The sequence below is a fragment of the Scylla paramamosain genome, chromosome 7 (assembly GCF_035594125.1).
Source record: "Scylla paramamosain isolate STU-SP2022 chromosome 7, ASM3559412v1, whole genome shotgun sequence".
Classification (NCBI taxonomy): domain Eukaryota; kingdom Metazoa; phylum Arthropoda; class Malacostraca; order Decapoda; family Portunidae; genus Scylla; species Scylla paramamosain.
This window is the reverse complement of record NC_087157.1, coordinates 32425616-32435615: the sequence shown is the minus strand read 5'-3', so window position 1 is coordinate 32435615 and position 10000 is coordinate 32425616. Positions and strand designations below refer to the sequence as shown.

The window sequence follows — 10000 nt, the reverse complement described above, 5'->3', positions numbered from 1 at the left end:
GTGTGTGTGTGTGTGTGTGTGTGTGTGTGTGTGAAGCAATAACTAAGACCGCGATTAACAAAGGAAAGCACCATCGGAAGCAGGAGCACAAGTAAGTTGCCACGACCTCACCCACACCACACCGCCAGCAGGTACCTACACGCGGAGATGTCACCGAGGACAAACAATTACACAAGAGAGGAGTCGCGTCACGAAGCCCCCGGAGTGTGTGGCGATAAAACAACACAACTCAGAAGGAAAATAACCAAGAACAGGATATTTAATGATAGTTTTTTTTTTGTTGTTTTTTAACCAGAAAACACCCAAGGAACACTAACAATTTGCAGAAACGGGAGGATTAAAAGTAAACAAATAACTAGGTAAATAAATATATTATAGCTCAGGCGGAAAAAGAAGCGGAGATAAGAATAAAAAAATAAAAAAAAGCAAAACCATATTATTTTAGTGATAACTAACTGATGGTTTTGCGCCGCCACAACGAGGTGACATACCACTACGTAAGTGTTCAAAGGAGAGATACTGAAGCTTCCTACAACACAGCAGCGTAATAACGAAACTCAAAGAGCGCATCAGGGTGAATCACAATGAAGGGACCTTAGCTGGCTTATCAGAGGAGGGCAGGGTGTCGGGTAGTAAATGAGTTCATGACAGATATAACGCTACCATGTGCTGAGGCGTTACATGACGCAATATTTTAATGTGGTATGTAAACCCACTAGTGAAGAAATTACAATACTTGCGTGATATAAGATTACATTAATAAAATTACACACACGTTTTTTCCATGACGTATCGAAATTCATTGTTATTGTGTTATTATTATAATGTTTCTTTATTGTTTCCCTAAGTTTCACATGTTTACCTAAAGCTCACTCCTAAAATTTATACTCACTGAGAAATGCATGAATATGAGTGTACTATGTGCATGCAACTTTCTCGAGAAACTTTAATTCACAAATATTTTCCGAGTAAATCTGCACACGACTTGATCAATAAAGGACCAGATGACCAGAGCAAAACAATCAAAGAGAAAGTATGAACGTGAAAACCCGAGATGCACGTGAGGAAGCCGTGGCATGTGTGCACTGGTCACGGACTGGAACCGATGGAACCTGCGCATGTGAAGCAACAGGAAGAGTTGGTAGAAACACTGACTGTTAGGCAAACTAATGTGTCAGTCAGAGAAACCGCAACACAGAAACATGAAATAATAAGGATACGAAGACTAGTGCATGAGGTGCTCTATCTTTCCATCCACTGTATGTAGTAAGGAACTTGTCAATCTATCTTCTCAATCTATCTATCTATACACTTCCAACAGCTGTCTACATATGGATCTGTCACTAGGGGGAAACAATTACAAAAAAAATAAGGTCACGTCTCGGAACCATGGTGGAGTGAGGCGACAAGGCAATGCAACTTAAGGAAAACAACAAAGAACACAACATATAACGACACTGCCCCCGCTACGTGTGGCAAAGAAGTGCCAAACAAGAGCAGAAGGAAGGGACTGGTGACCCCCACCTCTGTACTTTTCTTGTTCCTACGATGTTACTAGGCATGGGATGGTATCAGTAAATAAGATAAGGATGATAAGTATTTAATGTACCTAATCAATATAGCATGTATTCAATTTCGGCTTTACTTTCCACAAATTTTATAGAAGTATTAGAATGTATTATCCAGCAAGGAAAAATATATCACGTGTCTGTCAGGGAACACTTCAAAACGCATACAAAATACTACGTTATAAGCTGGACAGAATCAGATTTAAGGAGAGTAACGAGAGCAAGTAAATAGGTAAAAACAAAATATAGGTGAATAAATACGTAAAACAAACCTAGCAAGAGCGTGATAAATGCAAGGATATTTTGATAGTTTAAAAGGGGGACTTAGATAAATTTAGGGATGATGATGATGATGATGATGATGATGATGATGATGATGATGATGACGATGATGATGATGATGATGATGATGATGATGATGATGACGATGATGATGATGATGACAGATGGGAAGTTGTAAATACCGGAGCTGCCTTTTTGTAGGTTTTGCAGTTTCCTTTATTTTCTTACGTTTTATGCTCTTATCTAACATTGTTTCTCTCACTGCGCAAACCTAAGAGATCTCACACAGCAAAAATAAAAGCAGCCCAAGTAAACTTTTAACAACTCCATCACTGATCTTGCTGTCAGTACATAGAGCCTTTCCAAACCACGCTGCACATAAATTTGCCCCAGACCGTTGTAGTGACCTGATGAAAAACGACACCAGGCAAAGAGTTAATGTACACAATGAAAAAAAATGCATGAATAACTGAAAATTGTCACGGTAAAGTCTTCTGATGCAAGAGGAGGGCGGCGGCCACTAGTATACTGTTCGCATGCAGCACACCCGAGCCGCGGCGTCCACGCGTCACGGCACATCGTTCACCAGTGTTTTGGCGCAGTGAGGGGAAGCTTGCCTCATCCTACGTACTTGCACCGTTTGGCTTCTGTGGCAGGATAAATTCAAACTGGCTAGCGTACGATGATTCTATTTTTTTTTTCCATTTAATTATTTATCTGTTTTTTTTTTATGTAGGAGTTTTGGCGCAGTGAGGAGTTGGTTTCATCCTACGTACTTGAACCGTTTGGCTTTTGTGGCAGGATAAATTCAAACTGGTTAGCGTACGATGATTCTATTTATTTATTTTTTCCATTTATTTATTTATTTTTATTTATTTTTTTTTTTTATGTAGGAGTTTTGGCTGCAGTGAGGGGAAGTTGGTTTCATCCTACGTACTTGAACCGTTTGGCTTCTGTGGTAGGATAAATTCAAACTGGCTAGTGTAAGATGATTCTATTTTATTTTATCTATTTTTTTTTTTTTTTTTTTTGTGGGAGGGACACCAGCCAAGCACAACAAAATTTGAAAAAAAAAAACCTCACTGAGATGCAAGTCCCAAAAACAGAATAATTTTATTTAACTTTTACCTTATTTTTTTTTTTTTTTACTGAGCACTGTTTATTTATCTATTTCACTTCATTTTTATCTAATTTGTTTTCTGAGCACCGTTTGCTTATTCATTTCATTTTCATTTATATATTTATTTCTGCTGAGTGTCATACGTAAAGTGAGGAGAGTACGTGCTGCCTGTCACGTGGCCACGCACACTGATAACAAATGACGTGGACAGTGCGTGGAAAAAGTACAGTACGCGGTGCTTTGCCTTCTGGTGGACTACTGACGGTGGGGGAAGGTGGAAAGTGAACAGACTGAGAGCGAGTCATCCATCTATCGCCTTCTTCCGGTGCACTGGTGACAGGCAACTTCTGAGCTCAAGGATTGAAAAATATGAATGTGATTTTGAAGAGTGTGCAGGAAAATAAATACATAAATAAATAAATAAATAAAAGGAGGAAAGAAAAGAAATTAACAAATATGTAATTAATTAAAATAAATAAATAACAAACAAATAGAATCAATGAATAAAAAATGAATAAATAAATAAATAAGCAAAATTAATGCATGAATAGGCAAGCAAATAAACCAAGTAAATACATAAACGCATAAAGAAAAAAAACTAATGTGCTTGTGGCTGTAGTGACAGGAGAGAAGCATAAATGTGAATAAGTCTACGGTCACTCCACATCAAGAGTCGCCAGGATGTCCCGGCACAGCACAGGGTCAGGCGTAGTGATAAAAACTCACTATAAATTTTACACAAGAATAGCAAGATGGACAGCCCACCAATATTTAACTCCTCCTGTCCTTCCCATTTCCTACTTCACCTTCTATGTATACAAACTTTCATTTCTCTTCCCCCATCTCTTCTTCAACAAAAACAAAAAAAACAGGAGTGATTGCTGCGGTGGCTCAGGTGGCGAGGCGGGGGACAACTAAGCACGCCTCGAACCTAATTGTTATGAAAGACGATCAGATCAACCATAACCTTTCCCACTCCTTGCTACATTTATTCAGATTGATATACAGTAAAAGCAGACACTGAATACTCTTGGTGAGCATTTCATAATCCAACTTTCGTATTTCCTTTATCTGCTTTCGATAGGTTCACGTAAGTTCATATCTAATCATTGATACCATAAGGGAAAGATTAGGTAGTGAGTTACGGTCCTGCTTGTGTTGCGAGTCGATGCTTCTTGTTGACGTATATCAATTAATGCAACGGCCGTGAAATGAGTCAATGATACTACCGCGAGTCTTTGGAGGTGTGTACTGTGGACTGTTAGTACTGACACATCGAGAGAGAGAGAGAGAGAGAGAGAGAGAGAGAGAGAGAGAGAGAGAGAGAGAGAGAGAGAGAGAGAGAGAGAGAGAGAGAGAGAGAGAGAGAGCAACTTCTGGAGCAATTTAGGGCAAACCACTATCCAGCGATCCATACTGTTGTTATTATCATCATTATAACTGATTAGTACTATTAGTGCATTCATAACTTTATATCTATCGTTGAAAGGATCATTAATATTGTGGTTATTATTATTGTTATTGTTGTTGTTGTTGAAGTAGTAGTAGTAGTATATTATTGTTATTGTTGTTGAAGTAGTAGTAGTAGTAGTTATTGTTGTTGTTGTTGTTGTTGCTGTTGTTGTTGTTGTCATCCTCACTACCACATTTATCACTCTCACCATCAACGCCGTCACCACAAGAACATGCTACACACGATACAAGGTAACTACAATAACAATAACAACACCACCCTGAGAGGAGTCCCCACGGTCCCTACACCAACCATAACTACCAGAAGAGTCCCCGCGGCGCCCACCCCAGCCCTAATAGAAGAGTTCCCGCGGCGCCAATCCCAGCCCTAACAAACAGAAGAGACCCCACGGCGCCCACACTACGCCCACACCAGCCAGCCCTGACGGAAGAGTCCCTGAGTCCTTCCCCTCTTCCCCACACCAGCCCTGACAACCCAAGCGTTCCTACAAACTAGTACCACTCGTGACAGCCCCAGGGCGCAGCGTCCCCAAGGCCACACCTGCCGCCCGCCGGAAACCTCTGAGGCGGCACCCAACTTCTTGCCTCCCCACCTCGGCGTGACGTCACCAGCCGTCACCGGGGCAACCTGTGACGCAGGGAAGCCGAGTATGACGAGTTTCCACACGGGCGATACACACGCTTCCAATGACCCACTTCGACGGACGGGGAACGAAAGAGAGAGAGAGAGAGAGAGAGAGAGAGAGAGAGAGAGAGAGAGAGAGAGAGAGAGAGAGAGAGAGAGAGAGAGAGAGAGAGACGACAGGCTGGAACATAAAATCTGGCACGAGAAAACCTGTAAAAACGGAAAGACAAGCAAGCAGATGCACCAAGACACGCGGCGGGAGGGGACCTGGGGACACCTGCCGGAGGGGGAAGAGTCGGGTAAGGGCGGCTGAGGAATGGGGGAGACACACGTAGGGGAGGGGAATGTGAGCTGGCCTCGAGACCTTTCCACGAGGACGCTGACTCCACAATTCCACACACACACACACACACACACACACACACACACACACACACACTAAAAATAACACACACATTACTCATACAGTATTGCGTCTGTTTATTTAGCTTCTAAGAAAACTAAACCGAAGGAAGAGGAGGATGTAAGAGAAGAGGCGAAGGAACGAGAAGATAAGGAGAGTGAGGAAGAAGGAGGAGGAGGAGGTGGTGGGCGGCTGGCCATATTGTTAGCTAAGTTATCGACCCAAGCTGAAGGGGATGGAGGGAGTGTACTGGAGGGAGGGAGGTGGAGGGAGTGGAGGAAATGGGAGGGGGAGGGGGAGAGGGGAGAGGGGGAGAACATCAACCTCTCACCACCACCATCACCACCTGAGTAGGTCACCACAGGTCTGAAAGATAACGTGATGGAGAGAGAGAGAGAGAGAGAGAGAGAGAGAGAGAGAGAGAGAGAGAGAGAGAGAGAGAGAGAGAGAGAGAGAGAGAGAGAGAGAGAGAGAGAGAGAGAGAGAGAGAGAGAGAGAGAGAGAGAGAGAGAGACTTACCAGAACCTTCACAAAGAAAACATCCGGGTTCTCAGTTTCTTACACACACACACACACACACACACACACACACACACACACACACACACACACACAACACAAACTGCCGTGAAATGTCAGCCAGTGATTGCTACCACACTTTCTAACGCAGCGGTACTCCAAGTTAATGCAACTGTGACGATGTAAGCAAGGTACAGCAGGTAGGTGGTACTGAAAGGTAAGGACAGGTGCGCAAGGGACAGGTGATGGTGGGTGGTGGTGGCCTGTGGTGGTGGCGTGTGGTGCCATGTGCGGTGTTCTGTTATGTGGTGGATGTGGTGTTTAATGTGGCTAAGTAAGATATAGATATGTGGAACTGGATATATAATACGCGAGAGAAGTACGTGTGTGTGTGTGTGTGTGTGTGTGTGTGTGTGTGTGTGTGTGTGTGAGAAGAAAAGACAGCATGATAATTTACAATAAAGTGATGAAGAAGGGAAGACGCAGAAAAGTAGGCTATCTTTCTTTCTTTCTTTCTTTCTTTCTTTTTTCTTTTTCTTTATCTCCGGAAACTTTAAGATGTGGTATACATTACGACTTCATATAGTAAATCTCTGGCGGTGTGGTGGTGTGGCACAAAGACAAGTGGTGCTACTGAGCTACTGGGACGGTGTAGCGACAATATCACGCTGCGAGGAGGTATGAGTGGAAACAATGCTGAAATGGAATGACAAAGAGCGGTAAAGAGCAATGTGGTGGTGGTGATGGTGGTGGTGGTGGTGGTGAGGGAGCGGTGTTGTGGTGGTGGTGGTGGTGAGGGAGCTGTGTTGTGGTGGTGGTGACTGAGGTGAAACGCGTGGCACTGTTATGACTTGTGTGCCGCAGTGTGACTAATGCAGGTACAGGTGTGTGTGTGTGTGTGTGTGTGTGTGTGCGTGTGTGTGTGTGTAAAATGACTCATAGGAATGTCTAGTGATTGACATACTGCCTGACTGACTGACCGACTGAACGAATAAATTAAGAACTGAATCACTAACTAACGGATGAACACACGACTGGTGAGCAGCAGCAGCAGCAGCAGCATCCGTTAACCGTTAACCATCACCCAACAGTGGACTGCGACAGATTACTCTACCGGAAACAATCCACCACTCATATCTCTCTCTCTCTCTCTCTCTCTCTCTCTCTCTCTCTCTCTCTCTCTCTCTCTCTCTCTCTCTCTCTCTCTCTCTCTCTCTCTCTCTCTCTCTCTCTCTCTCTCTCTCTCTCTTCTACGTCTCTGGCATTCCCTGGCTTATGGCGTCAGGTCGTGAAGTGCAGGATAAAAGGGTAAGATAATAACTGCGCAAGTAATGAGGAAAAGAAGAGCAATAATTAAACTGACCACAGATGGTGAACACTGACTGACGAATGATTAAGAGACACACTGACTGACTGACTGACTGACTGACTGGCTAATCAACCTGACCTGTGACCGCTTACCTATCTTTCAATGTACGACTGATGAGGCATCACTGAAAACATATGGGACATGGTACAACTGACATACAAACTTGCTGCGGATATGCGTGCTTACTGACTTGCACCGCTGAACGACGAGTAGGAGCCGAGTCAGGTATGGGTCACCAAAACTACCACCAGTCACACAGTACGACGCAACGCAAGTGAGAGAAAGGCGAGGGAGGAAAGATGTGCTTGACAGAAGCGTGTCGCGGCGTGGCAGGCGGGGTGTGGCCGCGGGAGGGGAGAGGGAGGAGGGGAGGGAGGACTGAGGGAAGGGGGGTGGAGGGAAGAGGAGGTAATGCAACAAGGGGATCACGGCGCCACACTGACCTAGGAGTCTCCAGAGGCAGCGACTCCAACCAACCAGCCAACCACGCGGGGCACCACGTCAACACTACTGCTCACTCCGACACGCCGCCGCCGCCGCCGCCTCCCCTGGGCCACCAGCATCGGCGCAACACCACCCACCTACACCTACACACACACACACACACACACACACACATTACATCATAAACTCTACTTATATTACTTTGTTCTTTCATTTCAAGGAAGCGCACTTGACACACACACACACACACACACACACACACACACACACACACACACACACACACACACACACACACACACACACACACACACACAGATGTTTCCAAATCAGGGGAAGGATTCGCTTCACATCATTTCCTTTAAACTTAATGTAAAATGTATTCAAGGTTTTCCTTGCATTTTGTGGTCGTCCACCATTTAATTTGTTTCCGCCTTCATTCCATTAAAGAAATACATAATTATGGCAAGAGCCTGTAGGTGGGAAGAGCAGTGATTGGTGCAGTCATGGCCAGAAACGGAGGAACACACTGCACTGCCTCCTCCGTTTAGTGTTCTTTCAGTTGTCCTCTGATCTGCTAAGAACCTATCGGCTGCCAGGTTTTGTAGGCACACTTCCATCACGTCTGAGGACTTGAGGTCGCGGGAAAGCAGCCAACAAAGGGAAGCACAACAGATTACTCTACTGATAGATTGAACGGAAAGAACCATCCACTCTATCTCTATCTCTCTCTCTCTCCTCCGCCTCTGGCATCCTAGGCTCGTGGCGTCTGGTTGTGAAGTGCAGGATAAGATAATAATTGCGGCAGTAATGAGGAGGTGCAGAACACTAATTAAAGCAAACCACTCGCGGTGTTCTGTATCTTATCCATTAGCTTATAACTGAGAGATTATCATAAACCAACTTGACCTCCTTTGTTTCGAGACAATAAATATGATGTCTCTTTTTCAAATCGTGATCTACTTAATGTGATCAGCGGTGAAATTAATGAAGCGAATTAATACACCAAAAATTTAAGCTTCAGATGGAAATGGTAATGTCATTCCAATATCATCCCTCTGCGCTACAGCTCCACTCATCAAACTGATCCAATAACCGCACGACCCGCCAGGTGCTGATGTGTTTTCCTCCACGCTCCATGACCTCAAAACAAATACGCGAACATTAACGATAAGCGTATCGAATAACAAAAGCAGGAAAACCCGAAACGATAAGAAAAATTATAAAATAGGCAAAAAAAATAAAGTTGGCTTCTAACACATTGCTATAAAAAAAATAACAGTACGTGTCACATAAAACATACTCTGCTTTTTTCTTACATAAAAAAAAAGATACAAGAAATAAAAAGGAAAATTCTCTCTCTCTCTCTCTCTCTCTCTCTCTCTCTCTCTCTCTCTCTCTCTCTCTCTCTCTCTCTCTCTCTCTCTCTCCCGTTAGGCGACATAATTCTCAGGTAACCACAGTTTTTGCCACGCCCTGTAGGCACACCATCCCTAATGATTCTCTCTCTCTCTCTCTCTCTCTCTCTCTCTCTCTCTCTCTCTCTCTCTCTCTCTCCCCACCGCGACCTCCGCCATTACAACCATCACCACCACCACCACCACCATCATCATCACCATTATCTTCGTCCTTCCAGCGCTTCTCCTCCTTTCTCGTCTTCAAGTACGAGAATCTGACACCGATAGGAGGAGGAGGAAAAGGAGGAGGGAAAAGGAGAAGCGTTATGTCAGTACAGTATCTTCAGCGAAGCGTCAGAAAGGGAGGAGAAAAAAAAATAGAGAGAGAGAGAGAGAGAGAGAGAGAGAGAGAGAGAGAGAGAGAGAGAGAGAGAGAGAGAGAGAGAGAGAGAGAGAGAGAGAGAGAGAGAGAGAGAGAGAGAGAGAGAGAGAGAGAGAGAGAGAGAGAGAGAGAGAGAGGGCGGACGAAACCGGTGATCGTGGGTAGTGAGGAGGGGGGAAGAAGAGGGGAATGCTTGCAGGTTAGGGAAGGGAAAGGTGGCGTGCACGGAGCGTAGGTTAGAGAGAGAGAGAGAGAGAGAGAGAGAGAGAGAGAGAGAGAGAGAGAGAGAGAGAGAGAGAGAGAGAGAGAGAGAGAGAGAGAGAGAGAGAGAGAGAGAGAGAGAGAGAGAGAGAGAGTGGGAAGAGTAGAATAGCCTTGAGGCACACAAAGGAAACACAAAGGAAGGACAAACAGGTGA

General features: G+C 44.4%; 1 protein-coding gene across 22 annotated transcripts in view; it reads right to left on the bottom strand.

The window, feature by feature from the left end:
- LOC135102381 (tumor protein D52-like) overlaps positions 1-10000 on the bottom strand; it is a 135517-nt gene that overhangs the window by 114891 nt on the left and 10626 nt on the right. Inside the window, exon 1 of one of the 22 annotated variants that reach the window (XM_064007526.1) lies at positions 7803-7887. The exons of 18 other annotated variants lie outside the window; for them this stretch is intronic. The gene's annotated coding sequence lies outside the window, so the exon portion shown is untranslated. Of the gene's footprint in view, positions 1-7451; positions 7633-7802; positions 7888-10000 lie in introns of those variants that run through there. 3 more of the 22 variants (XM_064007545.1, XM_064007538.1, XM_064007539.1) reach the window with 3 other exon arrangements.